The sequence below is a fragment of the Pipistrellus hanaki genome, assembly GCF_964339955.1.
Source record: "Pipistrellus hanaki genome assembly, chromosome: 11".
Taxonomy (NCBI): Eukaryota; Metazoa; Chordata; class Mammalia; order Chiroptera; family Vespertilionidae; genus Pipistrellus; species Pipistrellus hanaki.
In genome coordinates this window covers 53,327,652-53,347,296 of record NC_140513.1, presented here as the reverse complement: position 1 = coordinate 53,347,296, position 19,645 = coordinate 53,327,652, and the positions used below count along the sequence as shown (strand labels likewise).

Below are 19,645 nucleotides of genomic sequence, written 5' to 3'. Positions count from 1 at the left end.
TGAAATATACATATATGAAATCATTATCTTTCTCTATAATAGAAGTATCAGAAATGAAAGAAAATTAATAAAATGTATATGAAAATTTCCCTCCTGCCAGAGTCTGGGGTGCACCGTAGGTCAAGTCCCCACCCACCCACCAGTGTGCAACTCGAAATTGCACAAGACCCAGACCCACCTGACTCCACTCCCATCAACCACCACAGGGTGGCGGGGGGGGGGGCAGCCTCAGGTCCCCAGTCAAGCCCTGCCAAGCAGGGGGCATGGCTTCAGGTCCCCCAGCCCCAACTTGAGGGTGCAAGGGCATGAGGGCATGACGACCATTTACATATTAGCTCTTTATTATGTAGGATATACACCTAACCAAAAATCTAAAATATGTGAAGCAAAAATATACAGAATCAAAAAGAGAATTTAACAGTAATAACTAATAGAACAATTAGAAAGAAGATCTACAAGGACATAAAAAAAAACCCTTAAGAATCACTACAAGACAATTAGGCCTAACAGATAATTAGAACACACCACCCAAATAAAGTAGAATACATACTATAATCAAGAATATAGTATATTAGCACATCATCAGACTACCTACAACAGAATGGAGAATGAGTGAACTGAAGAAAGCATTAAGGTTGAAGCAAAGAGAGAAAAACTTTGAAAATATAAATCAAAGTACAAACATGGAACATATGGAACATAGTACAAACATCTAACGTGTATAAGTGAAATATCACAAGGGCAAAAGAGAAAAAAAATGTGCAGAAGTCATCCTTGAAGAAATTTTTAACAAGAATTTCGCAAGGATGAAGAAAACCAAAGTTATAGCTAGGAAAAAAAGAAAAAACCTTTATAAACTCAACAGTACAAAAATCATATACTAACTGCTGAAAACAAAAAATAAAAATATAAAAAGAAATCAGAGAAAGGTAAATTATCTTCGAAGAAATAAGAAAAATAGATGATTTCTCAACTCAAAATATAAAAGTCAGCCTTAGATGGTTTGGTTCAGTAGATAGACCATCAGCCTGCAGACTGAAGAGTCCCAGGTTTGATTCCAGTCAAGGCCACATGCCCAGGTTGTGGGCTCGATCCCCAGTAGGGGGTGTGCAGAAAGCAGCCAATCAGTGGTTCTCTCTCATCACTGATGTTTCTAACTCTCTCTTTCCCTTCATCTCTAAAATTAAATATATGCACAATGTATATCATCTTTAAAAGAAGAAAGAAAAAATTACCAATCTGTAATTCTAACCTATTGGAAAATTCCATTCAGAAATGAAGGCAGAAAGACACTTTTCAACAGATATAAAATGAGGAATTTCATTGTGAACAGATGTTCACTAACAAAAATACTATACTAAAACGAGTAATTAATGCAAACGGCAAACGATCCTAGAGGGAAACAAAGAAATTTAGAAAAGAATAAAGAGCACTCAAAAGGATAAAATTTTTCAATGAATAAGGACTTTTTAAATAACATTAACAATAATATCTTACAGGATAAAAACATATGTAGGATTAACATGTAAACAATGATAGCAAAACAGTTGGGGTAGATATAGGAGTTAGAGTCTTATGAAATTCCTTACATTGTATATTAGCGATTGAAAAAAAAAAAAATAAGTTAGACTGGCCGGACATGACTCAGTGGTTGAGCTTAGACCTATGAACCAGGAAATCTAGGTTCAATTCCTGGTCTGGGCATATGTCTAGATTGCAGACTTGGTCCCCGCTGTGGGGCATGCAGGAGGCAGCAGATCAAATGATTCTCTCTCATCAATGATCTTTCTCTCTCTCTCTCTCTCCCTATTCCTTCCTCTCTGAAATCAACAAAAAATACATTTGAAAAAGAAAAGTAAGTCAAATTACACTCTAAAAAGTCAAAGATTGGGTAGTTCTACTTAAATAATGGCTAAGTAGATCCTATTAGATTAAGTATGTTTCTTGCATTTCACTATTTAAACTCTTAGTAAAATATGAAATCATTTACTGGAAGGTAACACAGAATGACCAAGCACAGGAAGAATCTGATCTTTGAGACAACACTGAAAAGTCTTGGGAACCTCAGAAGGAGAAGAAAAGAAACAAGACAAATATTGAGGCAATAATGTCAAAATGTTCTCCAATTTAATAAATAAATAAATAAATAAATAAATAAATAAATAAGGATTTACAGAAACAAGAAGCTCCTCAAATGGCAAGAAGATGACTATAGGGAAAATCATACTTGGAAACATCATACTTAAAATGCTTAAACCAAAGGTAAAATATTGGGGAGAAAAGGTAAGAGAAAATTGACACCTTGTACATAAATTAACAATAAAAGCAAATTCCCCCTGACTTATCAACAGAAACAGTGAAATCCAAAGACAGAAAAGTGAAGCTTTAAAATTGCTTTTAAAAATATATATGAAGTTAATTAATCCAAAAGGAGGAAGGAAAAAAAGGGACAGAAGAATAAAAACAGGACATACAGAAAACAAATGGTAAGATGATACACCTAAACCAAACAGTATAAATAATTATATGAGATGTAAATGGATTAATACTTCAATGAAAAGGAAGAAATTGTCAGAATGAATAAAAATAGAACCAACTTATGTACACCTTAAATAAAAAGACACAAATAGGTGATAATTAAAAGAATTGGTGAAGATATGCCACGGGGAATGTAACTATTAGAGAGACTGATTAGCTATATTAATTATTATTATCAGAAAACTGGATTCAAGTATTTTAGTTCCTTTTTAATGACTTTATTGGGGTGACACTGGTTAACAAAATTCTACAACACATCACCTGTACACTGTATTGTGTTCATCACATAACAGTCAATCTCTGTCCATTACCATTTATTCCCTCCTCTACCATGCAATCACCACAATGTTGTCCATGTCGCTGAGTTTTTTCTGTTCAATCCTTCCACCCATACACCATCCCAGAATATTATTAAAATTAATAGGGGCATTTTATAATGAAAAAGATTTTGATTAATCAAAATAACATAAAAATCCTAAGTATGCATGCCCATAATAAGCCAGATGTATTGTATATGAAGCAAAAATTGAAAAAACTAAAGAGAGAAACAGAAAGATATCCAATCAAACTGGAATATTTTAACACCTCTCCTTAGCAACTGATAGAAAAATTAATTAAAATAACTAAACACAAAAATCATGAAAAACAGAAGATCTCAATACCATCAACAACAATGATAATCAATGTTGATATTTAAGGAACACTCAACCCAATAGCTGCAGAATACAAATTATTTTCAGGTACACATAGTACATTCACCAAAACCATATGCTGGGTCATATAAGTCTCATTAAATTTTAAAGTACAGTAATCTACGCACTACCATCTCTGACCACAACAGAAGTACTAGTATATTAGTACTAGTGAATAAAAATAAGATACATGCCGAGACCGGTTTGGCTCAATGGATAGAGCGTCGGCTTGGGGACTGAAGGGACCCGGGTTCGATTCCGGTCAAGGGCATGTACCTTGGTTGTGGGCATATCCCCAGTAGGGGGTGTGCAAGAGGCAGCTGATCGATGACTCTCTCTCATCGATGTTTCTAACTATCTCTCTCCCTTCCTCTCTGTACAAAATCAATAAAATATATTTTAAAAATATATATATATATTTTTTGATCAATAAAATATATTTAAAAAATAAATCAATAAAATATATTTAAAATATATATATATTGATCAATAAAATATATTTTAAAAATAAATCAATAAAATATATTTTAAAAAATATATATATATTTTTTTTTGATTTTGTACAGAGAGGAAGGGAGAGAGATAGAGAGTTAGAAACATCGATGAGAGAGAGTCATCGATCAGCTGCCTCTTGCACACCCCCTACTGGGGATATGCCCGCAACCAAGGTACATGCCCTTGACCGGAATCGAACCCGGGTCCCTTCAGTCCCCAAGCCGACGCTCTATCCATTGAGCCAAACCGGTTTCGGCTAAATATATTTTTTTTAAAAATAAGATACACAAGAAGAAAATAACCAAATATTTCCAAAGTAAACAATACATTTCCAAATAACTAAAGGGACAAAATAAAAATCACAAAGGAAATTATTATAGAAAGATTTCTAGCTAAATGCTTATTTGTAAAATTAACAACCTGATACTAAAATTTCTATGAAAATAAAACAATGAAGCAAGAATATACAAAGCATTGTTGAAAAATGAGTGACTTACACTACTGTCATTTCAAAAGTTACTATAAAGTGACATATATGAGTGAATAATTTTCTGGACCTCATCAGTCCTAATTATTTTGTTAGTCGTTATGCCAAAACTACACTACCTTGATTTTTTAGGTTTGACAAATGTCTCAAAATGAGGTAAGTCCTCCAACACTTTTTTTTTTTTTAATGAAACTTGATTTTGCTTTTTTAGATCCCTTGTATTTTCCTATGCATTTTTGAATTGGATTGTAAAAACAAAACAGACTCCTGGAATTTTAATTGGGAATACATGATAGATCAATTTTGGGAGACTTGACATGTTAAGAATATTGCATTATCTGATTCATGAATTTGGCAAGGCTGTCTATTTTTGTATGCTTTTGAATTTTACTCTGCTATGTTTTGTTTTTGTTAGTATATAGCTGTGGTGTATATTTTGTCAAATTCATCCTTGATGATGACATGGGTTTTGATGTTATTATAAATTGTATTCTTCATTTAATTTCTTGTTATTTGTTACTAGTATTTGGAAACACAACTGACTTGTAAATTGATGTTGTATCTTGTAACATTGCTAAATTTCATACTATTTCTAGGGGCTTTATTATAGAATTAGTCTTTTTCTTTAAGTTGGGTTTCTATACACATGATTACGTTGTCTGTGAACAAAAAAGTCTTACTTCTTTATTTCTAATTGTTATGCTTTTGTTTCTTTTTCCCATTGATTTGTGTTTTTTTTAGAGAGATTAGAAGAGAGAAAGGGGAAGGAGACAGGTGAAAGAGAGAGAGGGAGAAAGAGAAGGGAGAGAGAGAGAAAAAAATAGAGAGAAATGAAGAGAGAGAAAGAAGGATTGATATTTGTGTGTTTAATTATTTTAATCAGTTGTCAAGGAGATGTGTTATAATATTAGGTATGTACCCTTGATCGAATCCTCAACCACACATTCTGCAGGCCAACATTTTAACCATTAAACCACACCCACCAGGGCTGTTTCTTGCCTTATTGTACTAGTTAGAATCACCATACAATATTGAGTAGAACTGACCTGTTCCTTATCTTAGAAGGAAAGCACTCAGTGTTTATTATCAAACAAAAATTATGTTTTAGACTCTTTATTGAAGTAAAAGAGAATACTTTGCAATTCATGTTAGGACTCCAGCATCACCTTGACATCAAAATCTAACAAGCAACAGTCCAGAAAGAAAAGGCATAACCCATTATTCCTCATCAATATAGATGCAAAAATCCTATGCAAAATATTAGTAAATTGCTTGGCAATATCTCTCTGTATATATAAGCCTAAGCGACCATTACAACAGAATGACAGGAATGACCAGTCAACCAGTCGCTATGATGCAAACTCAATGCAGGAGCTGCCCCTGGTGTTCAGTGCACTCCCATAGGGGGAGCGCCGCTCAGCCGGAAGCTGGACTCAAGGCTGGCAAGTGTAGCTGTGGGCGGTGAGAGCCCCTTGCTACTCTGCAGCAGCACTACCCAGTGGGGAGCTGCAACAGCAGGTATAGTGGGCCAAGATGAGCATGAGTGGCAGGGCACCTGGCCCCGGTTCGGGCTCCTCCCTGGCCGCCTGCCACTTGGTGCACTGCTACATCCCCCGAGGGGTCCTAGATTGAGAGTGACTGTGCCATAGCTTATAAACTGCTACATCCCACACACAGTTCAATAAGGAAGTTGGCTTCTGTAGAATTTGAAAAAGAGATCCATGGCTACTTAATCCTAATTCATCAGAACAATCTCCAAACTGTCCACATCCTGTTTATTCTACATGGGGATGAACATGCATTCCTAAATATTATATTAGGAATAGTCTCTGAGATTTAAAAATTTAAAAATTGGCAAGACTACTTTAACGCTGAAAAAAAAAAACAGGATGATTCAGCGATAACATGCATGGACTCTGGCTTGCACATTTTGTGGTCAGCCCTGATTCTGACACTTACAACTGGGTGACAAAGCCAATTGTAAGTCTCCTTAACGTCTCCTCTGCTTCAGTTTTTCCACCAATAAGTTGGGGAAAATGTACTATTGCCTCAGAAGAATCATGCTCTGTACTACTTTTTATAATCAGGGCAAAAAAAATATAGCTGCCCATACAACAGCAAGATGCCATCCATCTGTATGAAAAGTATGGTCATTGGTGCATACAGTGCCCCGGATTGCGAGAGGGATGTCCAACTGCTGGCTTAGGCCCAATCCCCATGGGTTTAAACCATCAGTCAGACATCTCCCGGAGTGGCCCTGGATTGCAAGGTGTTGTAAGCAAGGCTTACAGACACCCACCCTCCCAGTGCACAAATTTCATGCACCAGGCCTCTAGTATAAAAATAAAAAAATAAAAATAAATTAAAAAAACATCACAATGAAGTTAGGTTTATTTGAGAAACACAAAATTTAATAATTGAAAATCAACCAATGTAATTCACCATGTTAACAGAATAAATAAGAAAAGCTTAAATATTACCTTAAAAGATGCATTGAATATACCCAATACCTCTCCATGAAAAAGCTTTTATCAAACTTTGAATAGCCCTAGCTGATTTGACTAGTGAATAGAGCATCAGCCTGCAGACTGAAAGGTCCTGGGTTCCATTATGTTCAAGGGCATGTATCTCAGTTGCAGGCTCCTCGTGGCCCAGGTCCTTTGTCGGGGCATGTGCAGGAGGCAACCAATCGATATGTTTCTCTCACATAGATATTTCTCTTGTCTTTCCCTCTCTCTTCCACTCTCTTTAAAAAAAAATCAATGGAAAAATATTCTTAGGTGAAGATTAAAAACAAACACACAAAAAACTTGGAATAGATAAGGAACTTTCTGAATGTAATAAAGGGTATATATTTTTAAAATCATACAACAAACACAGTGTTTAAAGATGTAATAGTGTAAGGTTCAAAAATAAGCAAAAAATTTAATAAGAGGAATCAAAATAGTGCTTATATTTGTGGGGGTAGCTAATAATTAGGAACATCAGGAAAGTTTATTAGACCCTGGTAATATTCTATATCTTGATCTGAGTGGTATTTATATGGATGTGTGCACTTTGTCAAATGTCACAGAGTTATGCATTTTAAGATGTGTACAGTTTATTTGTACACTACACTTCAGTAAAATGATTTATAAAATTTTTCATCAGTTCTTTTTCATGAAACCTTATAAATACCCTAAAAGTTATATTTAAGTGCTAAGTCCCAACATAGCCAAAACACTTTAGAGAAAAAAAGTAGGCGTAGACTACCAAATATAAAGACTTATTATGAAGCTATACTAATTAAGACACTATAACATTGCATATGAATACAGAGAATATAGAACCTAGAAATAAATTGACAAATATGCTCAATTTGGATAAATGAGAGAGACAGCCTAACACTAAACAAGAAAAAATGAGAATCATTCAATAAATTGAACTGGAAAAACGGGTTACTGTTTAGAGAAACATAAATAAAAATGGGTCCTTACCTTACACTATAGACAAAAGACAATCCCAACTTAATTATGAATGCAAATGACATAAGCAAAGCTTTAAAACTCTGAGCAAAATAGAAGTGCAACAATTTCTGTCTTTGGGGTTGAGAAGGATTTTTAAATGAGATACCAGAGCAGAAACTATAAAATATTAATTTGTCTAAATTAAAATTAAGAATTTCTGTTCATCAAATGACACTTTAATGAAAATGAAAAGATACGAACTGAGATATCTACTGCACATTTATCATACTACAAATTGATTTCAATAACATATAATAACTTTCAAATTCCATTTTAAAAATCCAACAAAAGAAGGTTTAAAAGACATAGACATCTTGCATAGGAGGGCACACACTTGGCTACTAATCATCTAAAGTTATGCTTTATCAGTGATATGAATATGAAGATAAAAATAAAATAACTTTATACTAATCACTTGTCAACAAACTAAGAAATCTGATAGTACCAAGTGTTGAGGAGGATGAGAATCAATCTTATCTTGTAAATGTTGTTTGGAGTAAGACTGAGAAAAATCACTTTGAAAAATAAGTTATCAGTATTTTCTGAAAGTAACTTTTCACACCCTAGCTCTAGAATTTTCATTTCTAGATATGATCTATGTCTTTATATTATCAGTACTACAGAATCATAAAAATGCATGTACATGTATACCAAGTGCTGGAAACCAAATCAGTTTCACTGAAAAAGAGATACTGACAGGAAGCCAGGAAGGCTGGTCAAAAACCTTAATTGCCCTAACCTTTAGTTGAGATTTTGTTAGCTGAAGCAGAATCTACCTTGTCTGTGAAATTTTCTGTTATTTCCTGCCTAAGGGCTACATGTAAATTTCTGTTTATGTTGCTTAAGATGTGTTCCCCAAAGCCTCAATAAAAGGGGATGGCAGGGCCAGAGCAGTCGTAGTTCTCCCACTAGAGTTGGACTACCGCCTGGCCCCCCAAATTGCCAAATTGAACTTCTTCAAGTCTCTTTTCATTTGTGTGCGGCCCTTCTCCAGAACCTGAACCCTGAATTGGAACTCTTTCTACGCGGGCCGTGAAAGAGACTCCAATATCTGGCGCTCAAAGCGGGGCTCCTGGAGGAGAAGGTATTTTTCGCCTAGAGCGAAGGAGGAAAAATACACCGAGAAAAGGTGTGGAAAATTCACCAGAAAAAGGTGAGGGAAGATTCACCAGAAAAAAGGTGAGGGAAATTCACCGCACTCAAAGCCCACGGCCAGCTGCAGCGTCGCGAACTGTAAGTAGGGTGGGAACATCTTTTTCAACCAGGCTAATGGGGAAGAATTAGGTTATAAAGATAAAGTAAATTTTATTATAGAATTTTTGATTTGTATGCTTAAAGAATTAAAAGTTTCAGAAGGTATTCTTTTATAGTTTTGTTTGATGTTATAGAATATAACCCTTTGTTTCCTGAAGAAGGTACATTAGATCTTGAGTATTTAGCAAAAGGTGGTAAAAAAAAAATTTTTGAAAAAAGGGGGCTTAGCAGCAGGAAAAAAGGTACCTCAGAAAAACTTTTTCCATGGGGAACGCAGTATCTAGATTATTGGAGCCTTTTAGAGAGGCTGAGGAGGAAGCTCCTGGCCTGCTTCCCTCTGCTCCTCCTAGAGAGGAGGAGGAAGAAAACTTGAAGGAATGGCCTTTACGGCCCCCTTCACCTACACGTCCTAATCCTGGACCATTTAATTCACCACCAATAGAATCATCTATCCAGAGAGCCATCAGAAAGGGAATGAAGGACATGTCTGTGGAAGAAAGGCTTGCTTTTCCTGTTGTACAAGTAGCTGTCCCACAGGTCCAAAATCAGATAATAAGATACCATGAGAAAATTGACTTTAAAATGATAAAGGCTTTGCGAGAAAGCGTTGTTCAAAATGGTCCAACGGCTCCTTTTACAAGAGAAATTGTGAATAGTATTTCTGAAGCATTCTTAGCTCCTTATGATTGGTATTCTCTGGCTCGTGCAACTCTGGATGGGGGAGATTATTTACTATGGAAAGGAGAATTTTTGGAAAAATGTCAAGAGCAAGCCCGCGCAAACGGAGGGCCAAATGCTCAAATAACTTATGAAATGCTGGCAGGACTGGGACAGTATATGGATATACAAAATCAGCTACATTATGTGCAACAGGCGTATGAGCAAATTAGACTTTGTGGTAGGAAAGCCTGGTATGCTTTACCAACAAAAGGAGATCCACAGGGATCTTTTAGTAAATGTATGCAGGGACCTACAGAGACATTTTCTGATTTTGTGGCTCGTCTCACTCTAGCAGTGAAACGACAGATTCAACATGAGGCAGCAGGAGATATTTTAATTCAACAATTAGCTTATGAAAATGCCAATGCTGATTGTAAGAAATGCCTGATGCCTTTGAGAAAAAATAGTACCATTACAGAAATGATCCAAGCATGTCAGAATGTAGGATCAAGCACTTTTCAAGCGAATTTACTTGCTGCTGCAGTAACAAGTGGAAATAAGAGGTGTTATAAATGTGGAAAAGGAGGACATTTTCAGAAGGAATGTAGGCAACCGAGAAGGCTTGGGAGAGGCATAAACACTCAGCCTCCAGATTCAGTCTCTCGGTGTCCTAGATGTCAGAAAGGGAACCACTGGGCCAGTCAGTGTAGATCAAAATTTCATAGAAACGGGCAACCTCTAGATCAAGATAGAGGGCATGGTCAGTTACCGGGAAACGGCCAGAGGGGCGACCCCCAGCCCCGTCATCAATAGGGGAAATCTGCCCTGCAAGGCCCACAGTGGATTCCCTCATCCGAGCAACCCCAGGAAGCCCGAGCCTGGATCTTAACAGCACTATAGCAGTCACCTTGACCCCCGACATGGCTCGGCAAGCTATTCCTACAGGAATTTGGGGACCTGTACCACTGGGAACTTTAGGATTAATCTTAGGGAGGAGTGGAAACACTCTAAAAGGACTAACTGTCCTGCCTGGAGTCATTGATTCAGAGTATGAAGGAGAAGTTAAAGTTATACTAGAATGTAATCATGTTATGCAAATTACTGTAGGACAAAGAATTGCTCAGATATTACTTCTACCTTATGTTCGGCAAGGTGAGGCTTTAAATAGGAAAAGAGGAATGCAAGGATTGGCAAGTTCAGACATCTATTGGATACATGAAATTAGCAAAAACCGTCCTATGATTAATTTAAGGATAGAGGAAAAACAATTTAAGGGTCTAGTGGACACTGGAGCTGATGTAAGTGTTATCAGCAAAGAGTTCTGGCCTCCAAGTTGGTCCACGGTAGAAGCTATGGGCTCAGTTAAGGGGGTAGGAATTCCTAAAGACACACAACGTAGTGCTGCAGTGTTAAGGTGGCAAGATGAGGAAGGACAGACAGGATGGTTTCAGCCCTATGTCATCTCTGGAATTGCAGTCAACTTATGGGGCCGAGATATTTTAGAAGGTTTACAAGCATGTATTGTTACTGGCAAAGGAAAGACGTTCGTAACTCAAATAGGATATCAACCTTTTTAGGAGCGGTCACTGCTCAGTCTCCTCACCCTCATGCTGATCCTATACAATGGAAAGATGATAGACCTGTATGGGTGGATCAGTGGCCATTAACCAAGGAGAAATTAAGTAAAATTCATGAATTAATACAAGAACAAATAGAGGCTGGCCACATAGAACCTTCCAATAGTCCCTGGAATATGCCTGTATTTACAATCCCTAAAAAGGCGACAGGAAAATGGCGATTGTTACATGATCTTAGAGCTGTTAATGCTACTATGCATACCATGGGAGCCTTACAACCTGGACTTCCAGCGCCTTCACAAATCCCTTTAAACTGGTCCCTCATAGTAGTAGATCTTAAGGATTGTTTTTTCACAATTCCCTTGGCGCCTCAAGATAAAAAGAGATTTGCATTTTCAGTGCCATCAATTAATAATATAGAGCCTATGAAAAGATATCAATGGAAGGTTTTACCTCAAGGAATGGCCAATAGCCCTACTTTGTGTCAAAAATATGTGGCTCAAGCTGTTCAGCCTTTAAGGGACAAATGTTCCCAATGTTACATTATTCATTACATGGATGACTTGCTCTTAGCAAGCCCACGGGAAGAACAGACCTTGGCCATGTTCTCCCAATTAGAAGAGGAGCTCCCTAAATGGGGCTTAAGAATTGCTCCAGAGAAGGTACAAAAGGAAATGCCTTTCCAATATCTGGGAACCATAATTGAAAACCAAAGCATTAGGCCTCAGAAGATGGAGATAAGAAAAGATTGTCTTAAAACTTTAAATGACTTTCAGAAATTATTAGGAGACATTAACTGGTTAAGACCTTATCTGAAGATATCTACAGGAGAAATGACAAATTTATTTAGTTTACTTAGAGGTAATTCTAATCTTTCTTCTCCCCGAACTTTAACTGATGAAGCTAGGAATGAGTTGCTAAGAGTTGAGCAGGCTATTTCCTCAGCCCAAGTAGCACGGGTACAGCCTGAATTGCCTTTATTGGGACAAATTAACCCTACTGCAAATAGTCCCACTGGAGTCATCTTTCAAAATAAAAATTCTCCTGCCATTATTGAATGGGTCCACCTAGGACATCAATCCTCTAAAACTGCAGTTACATATGTAGAATTATTAGCCCAATTATTATTTCAAATTAGGAAACGTTGTAAACAGCTTAGAGGGGAAGAGCCCCAGTGTATCTACCTCCCCCTCACTGGGAAGCAATTAGAAATGTTATTTCAGACTGATATAAATTGGCAAATTGGGTTAAGTGGATATTCAGGGGAACTTAGCTGTCATCTATTAAAAGATAAATTATTACAATTTTTATATAATACCTCCATCATACCAAAAAATACTAGGCAGGAACCTATTCCTGGAGCTTTAACTGTTTTTACTGATGGATCATCAAATGGGAAAGCTGCCTATCATACAATAGATTCAGACCGAGTCATACTGACCAATCATACTTCTGTACAAAGAATTGAACTAGAAGCTATTAAGGCTGCATTGCAGGATTTCCAAGAGCCTCTTAATATTGTCTCTGATTCCTTTTATGCTGCAAACTTAGTGAATAGAATTGAAACTGCCAGGTTGAAATGGCTTAGTGACCAAAGTTTATTTTTACTCTTCAAACAAGTTCAGCAGATTGTACAACAGAGACAATATCCTTTTTATATCACTCATATCAGGGCTCATAGTGTCTTACCTGGTCCTTTAACAAAAGGAAATGCACAGGCTGATCAACTGGTTGCTTTATTGAAAGAAGCCTTAGAATCTCATCAGCTTTTACATCAGCCTGCCAAAATGTTGTCTAAACAATTCTCAATCACTCGACAACAGGCAAAACAGATTATTAAGGAGTGTCCAACTTGCATGTTACATCTACCTCAAGGGCCTAACACAGGAGTCAACCCCAGAGGTTTGCTAAAAGACCATATCTGGCAAATGGATGTAACACATTATAATTCCTTTGGACGCTTTGGGGCATTACATGTCTCCGTAGATACCTTTTCAAAAGTCCTATGGGCTACTGCATCTACAAGAGAAACGGCAAAACAAGTTATTAATCATTGCCTAGCTGCTTTTGCCGTCATGGGAATTCCAAAAATTATTAAAACTGATAATGGGCCTGCTTACACAAGCTGCCAATTCCAGGAATTTTGTAAAAGGTGGAAAATTCAGCATATTACAGGAATACCATATAATTCCCAAGGACAGGCCATTATTGAACGACAGCATCAGCGGCTAAAATCCCAACTTGAAAAACAAAAAGGTGGGATGATGGAGAAATCACCCGCAGGTAGGTTGCACCAAGCCTTAATTACTTTAAACTTTTTCACTTGTGATGATGAAGGAAGGACGCCTATGGAAATACATTGGCATCAGAGTAAAACAAAAGAAAATGGTCTAGTTAAATGGAAGGATCCCGAATCTGGTTTATGGAAGGGACCTGATCCATTAACCTTTGGCAGAGGGTATGCTTGTATATTCCCAGAAAATTTTTCCAAACCAGTGTGGATTCCTGCTAGAAATATTAAACTGCAACAGGGATACAGGAGAGAAACTAGCCAGACTAATGAGGACCTTGCGTCTGGAGCTACACCATGCAGCTGCAGACAATCAACTACTCCAGCTACAGAGGGCAGTGACTCCAAGCAGTCCACTGAAGATGAGCAGGAGGACGAGCTGGTGAAGAAGACGGTACAGACGCCTGACACCTGAGAATGTCTTTCTTGCCATGTTAGCAGTAATCATCTGTACGGTAATATTACCTGGGACAAATGTGGAAGTGTTCAGGACTTATGTTCCTGACCCTTCATGGGTAAAAGCCCTTATGTGGGCTGATCCCTTGCCAAATGTAGTCACCAATAATACTAAGCACCTTGGTCATCCAGGAAGAAAATGGGTGGGGCAAGGAAGTATAATTACACAGGTGTTGTCACCCAGCTTCCCTTTTTGTATGACACAAAATCAAACCAATGCTCCTTTGTGTGTAAAGAGAGGTTTCTGGTTTGCACCAAAGTAGAGGAATATCACTACTTGCTCCTGGGAGAGGTGCAGAGAATGTAACTAAGACCCTGTCTATACAAAAAGAAATTGACAGCCAGTTTGAATTTGAATTGCCATTGGCTTAGAACAAAGAATATCCTTGCATGGTATTATTCTACAATGTCATTTATAATTTTTGATATTTTACAACAGCATATTGTACAATTATTCCAAACAAAATTAAAAATCTAATTTTCGAATGTTTGGCAGCAATTTAAAAGGACATGAAAGGATTTAATCCCTTCCACTGTGTGGAAAGCCTCACTGGGAAGGCACTTGAACATTCTATATTGGCCTTTCTTGCCTTATTTGCAAAGAGGGACCCTCTCGTCACAATAATTGCCCACAGCTGTTGCTTGAGTTTTCAGTTCATGCTGAGGTTAAAACCTCATGGTGGCTGGTACCATGGATCCGTCTCTCACAGAAACCTGGGTTCCCTAATATCTGTGATCAATGCCAGGGCCCCGCCAGCAGGCGAAGGGATCCCAAGACAGGTACTGGGCATGGAGGCCATAGGGGCATAGTCTACCAAGGAGACAGAACTGAACCTCACATCACCCTGCTTGGCCCCAGAGGATGGCTGGTTAGCCAATGACGGGTAAGATTCCTCAAGGGAGGGACAACCTAAGACAGGCACAGCCGCAGAGGGCCATCAGGAGAGGACCTGGGGGCCAACAGAGGTGGGGCACAGATCCTCACCCCCCCAACGCTGCAGAGGCTTGAACACTCGCCCTTTTGAGGGATGTCTCCTGCCCCATGGCTGCTTCACGCTTCCCATACCCAGCTCAGATTAGGACTCAGGCAACAAACAGATTTGGCCCAGCTCAGATTGAGACCCAGCTACAAACAAGAGACTTGGCACAGCTCTTATTGAGACCCGAGCAACAGAGAAGTGGCTGATGGCGACTGTCCTACATCTAAATCCAGCCTAAATCTACGAGTGCTCAGGGCTTTCTCAAGGATGCATATAATCTTTTCCATTAATATTTACAGAGTAAACTAAAATTGTTGTTAAAGTATTAAATTTGACAGTAAAATAGTCAAGTTTTCAGATTAATTTAAATTGGCTAAATAAAATGAGTCAATATTCAAGAAAATTTAATTGTACAACAGGCTGTTCCTAAAGTATTAACCAAAATTTCTATTGGTAGTCCATTTCATGGTAAAATTATTTCACATACAATAAACCCTAAAGCAGTCATAGTTTTTGTACAAAAAACTAAAATTTAAAAGTTATCAAAACAGCATTATAAAATTTTTTTTCAAAAAACCTCCTAATAATTAAATAGAAAAAAGGGGGATAGTGGAAAATACCATGTAAGAAAAAATGTCCTGTAAGTAAATTACATCTAGAAAAAATTTTTTTCTTTTGAAAACCAATTTTCATTTGTAATGATAACAGTAAGACAGCCATGAAAAACACACATAGTATCAAAATAAGTCAAAGAAAAATTGTTTGGGAAAAAAAAAATTAATTAAAAGTATCCCAAGTAAAATTTATAGAAAAGATTCCTTTATTAATTTTGGTCGAGATATGTTTGTATATTTTCAGAAAACAACTCCAAGACCATGTGGATTCCTGCAACAGAGAAGAATTGACAGAAATACTCCAGCCATAAAGACAGGAGGAAAAACAGACCAGAGATGGAAGATGCTGACGACGCCTTGCCATACTAGCAGTCAGCAGATGTGCGTCGCTGCAGGTTGTCCAGGACCAAACCAGAGGTCGGACCTGCATTGCCACCATTTTTCCACCATTGCTGACATGGACTCAGAACTGTTGGACATTAAAATTTGGACTTGAAACTTTTGGAAACTGAAATTTGGACTCAAAAAACTGTTGGACATTGAATCTGGGATTCAAAACTGTTGGCCCAGAAAGAAACATACTGCAGACTGATTTCATTTGACTCAGCATAGCCATTGTTGCTTGTTTCATTTTTTTTTTGTTTGTTTGTTTATTTCTAGTCTGCATATGCGAAATTTTTTAAGGAAAGAAAACGGGGGAGATGCTGGAAACCAAATCAGTTTCACTGAAAAAGAGATATTGACAGGAAGCCAGGAAGGCTGGTCAAAAACCTTAATTGCCCTAACCTTTAGTTGAGATTTTGTTAGCTGAAGCAGAATCTACCTTGTCTGTGAAATTTTCTGTTATTTCCTGCCTAAGGGCTACATGTAAATTTCTGTTTATGTTGCTTAAGATGTGTTCCCCAAAGCCTCAATAAAAGGGGATGGCAGGGCCAGAGCAGTCGTAGTTCTCCCACTAGAGTTGGACTACCGCCTGGCCCCCCAAATCGCCAAATTGAACTTCAAGTCTCTTTTCATTTGTGTGCGGCCCTTCTCCAGAACCTGAACCCTGAATTGGAACTCTTTCTACGCGGGCCGTGAAAGAGACTCCAATACCAAGGATCATGCACATACAGAAATGTCAATTGCAGCATTATTTATAAATAGAGGCCCAGTGCACGAAAATCTGGCATGTGCCCACTGGGACCCTTCAGTCCGCGCAAGCTGATGCTCTATACACTGAGCCAATTCGGCCTATGCCCACTCGAAGTCTGGATGCCTCGGGGGATGTCCACCTGCCTGCTTAGGCCTGCTCCCCAAAGAATGGTTCCTAAACTGGCAATCAGATATCCCTCTGGCAACCCATGAGCCCTCAAGGGATATCCACCTGCCAGCTTACTAGCAGGCCTGCTCCCTGGGGGAGTGGATCTAAGCCATCAGTTAGACATCCTTAGAGCTGCCAAGGAGGCAGGAGAGACTCCCTCCCCCCACCGCTGCTCTCACAGGCGTCAGCCCAGCTTGTGGCTGGGCAGAACTCCCCCTATGGGAAAGCACTGACCACCAGGGGGCAGCTCCTATGTTGAGTGTCTGTCCTCTGGTGGTCAGTGCACATCATAGCAACTGGTCATTCCTGGTCGTTCTGTCCTTAGGGTCAATATGCATAGTATTACACTTTTATTATATAGGATAGCCAAAAAATAGAAATAACCCATCTACAAATAACTCATCTACAAATGAATGTACAAATAGTTAAAATATAATCACATATAATAAAACTAGAGGCCAGATGCACGAATTTGGTCATGGGTGGGGTCCCACAGCCTGGCTGGTGATCAGGGCCATCTCCAAAAGTCCCTATGGGGATGATTGGGGCCGGCAGACTGGGGGTGGGGGGAGGGACTGTGGGAGGTTGGTCTGCTGTGAGAAGTGCACTGACCACCAGGGGGAGCTCCTAAAAATAATTGATCAAGTCCTAGCCAGTGTGGCTCAGTGGATAGAGCATCAGCCTGCAGACTGAAGGGTCCCAGGTTCGATTCCGGCCAAGGGCACATGCCCGGGTTGTGGGCTTGATCCCCAATAGGGGTTGTGAAGGAGGCAGCTAATCAATGATTCTCTCTCATCATTGATGTTTCTATCTCCCTCTCCCTTCCTTTCTGAAATCAATCAATAAATATATATATATATATTTTTAAAAGTGATCAATTATACCAAACAACATGGATGACTCTTAATAACATAATGAGCCAAAATTGCCCAACACCAAGTCACAATACAATATGATACATTTTTAGAAATGACAAAATAAACAATATACAATTTACACATAAATGTATATGTGCTAAAAATTTTTTTAAATAATCAAAATGGCCCTAGCTGGTTTGGCTCAGTGGATAGAGCATCAGCCTGTGGACTAAAGGGTCCTGGGTTCAATTCCGGTCAAGGGCACATGCCTGGGTTGCAGACTCGATCCCCAGTGTGGAGGCAGTCAATCAATGATTCTCTCCCATCATTGATGTTTCTCTCTCTCTTCCTTTCTGAAATCAATAAAAATTTATTTTAAAAAATCTAAATGATAAACAGTTTAATAGTCATGTCTGGTGAGAGAGTCAGAGTACCAGATAAGCAAGGAGCATACAAGTAAATACCAGTCATTAGTAATATTATAGTCCTTGGATTAGTTGGTGAGACCAAGGGTGTTTAATATGATAGACAAACAAATTAACTAAATAAAATAGGCCTATGCGTATAACATAATACTGTGTCATAATACAAATTTTATGATTAATGAAATTCTGTGAATCTGATGTCCAAAATATACAACCTAAAAAAATACAAATTTGAAATGTATTAGTAAGACAAAATATGCTAAGTTCAAAAGTTACTGTTCTTCAATAATTAATAAACATTAAAGCACCCAATTACCTGTTAGTGTTCATTCCATTTCTGATTTAAATTTATAAATAGTAAAATTTATAAAATTATATAGGATAGCCAAAAAATAGAAATAACCCAAATACCCATCTACAAATGAATGTACAAATAGTTAAGATATAATCACATATAATAAAACTAGAGGCCAGATGCATGAATTAACATTAAAATTTATAGAATTATATAGGGTAGCCAAAAAATAGAAATAACCCAATGGTGGGTGCTTAAAAACATAAATAAATGTATAGGTGTAAGATATTTTTTACAATATATATTTAGAGATGAAACTTATCTTAAAGATTATCTAAAAGAAGTACCAATGAATATTTGCTATATGTCAAACTCTACACTTCTCACCCTATCTAATAATACTACACTTGATCTTAGCCAAAAGGCCGAGAAGCGATTCACCCTATCTAATAAAAGAGTAATATGCAGATTGATTATAACCCCAAACACAAGTTGGCTGCCCTCATGTGGACACAAGATGGCCACCACAAGGTGAACAGCAGGAGAGGAACCAGGCCTGCAAGGGAGGACAGTTGTGGGCAATGAGGCCAGCAGGGGAGGGCAGTTGGGAGGGACCAGGCCTGCAAGGAATCACAGTTTTGGGGGACAGAGGCCTGCAGGGAAGAGCAGTTGGGGGGAGGGGGTCAAGCCTGCAGGGTAAGGCACTTAGGGACAATCAGGCTGGCAGGGGAGTGGTTAGGGGGTCATCAGGCTGGCAGGTAGAAGCGGTTAGGGGCAATCAGGAAGGCAGGTAGGCAAGCAGTTGGGAACCAGCAGTCCTGGGTTGTGAGAGGGATGTCCGACTGCCCGTTTCAGTGGGATTGTGCCTAAACAGGCAGCTGGCCATCCCTCGAGGGGTCCCAGGTTGGAGAGGGTGCAGGCTGGGCTGACAGACACCCCCCACCTCCATGCACAAATTTTGTGTACTGGGCCTCTAGTTAATTATAATACTGAACCTCAAAAACTCTAATACGTGGATACTATTAATATCAACATTTTTTTTGTGAGGAAACTCTGGCTGAAAGGGTTAAAAGACATTTGTTCAAGTACACAAAGCTCATAGGCAGAGCTGTAATTTGATCCCAGGTTTATTTGCATTCTGAACCTACATATTTATCTATACATTTGTACTGCCTCATTTAATAGCACAGGATATAGATAGAAAGCTCAACTGAAC

The 19,645-nt window shown here is 38.3% G+C and overlaps 1 protein-coding gene across 4 annotated transcripts in view; it reads right to left on the bottom strand.

Moving 5' to 3' along the window:
* The window catches only part of CNTLN (centlein), a 220,199-nt gene that overhangs the window by 121,226 nt on the left and 79,328 nt on the right, over positions 1 to 19,645 (bottom strand). The gene's annotated exons all lie outside the window — the stretch shown is intronic.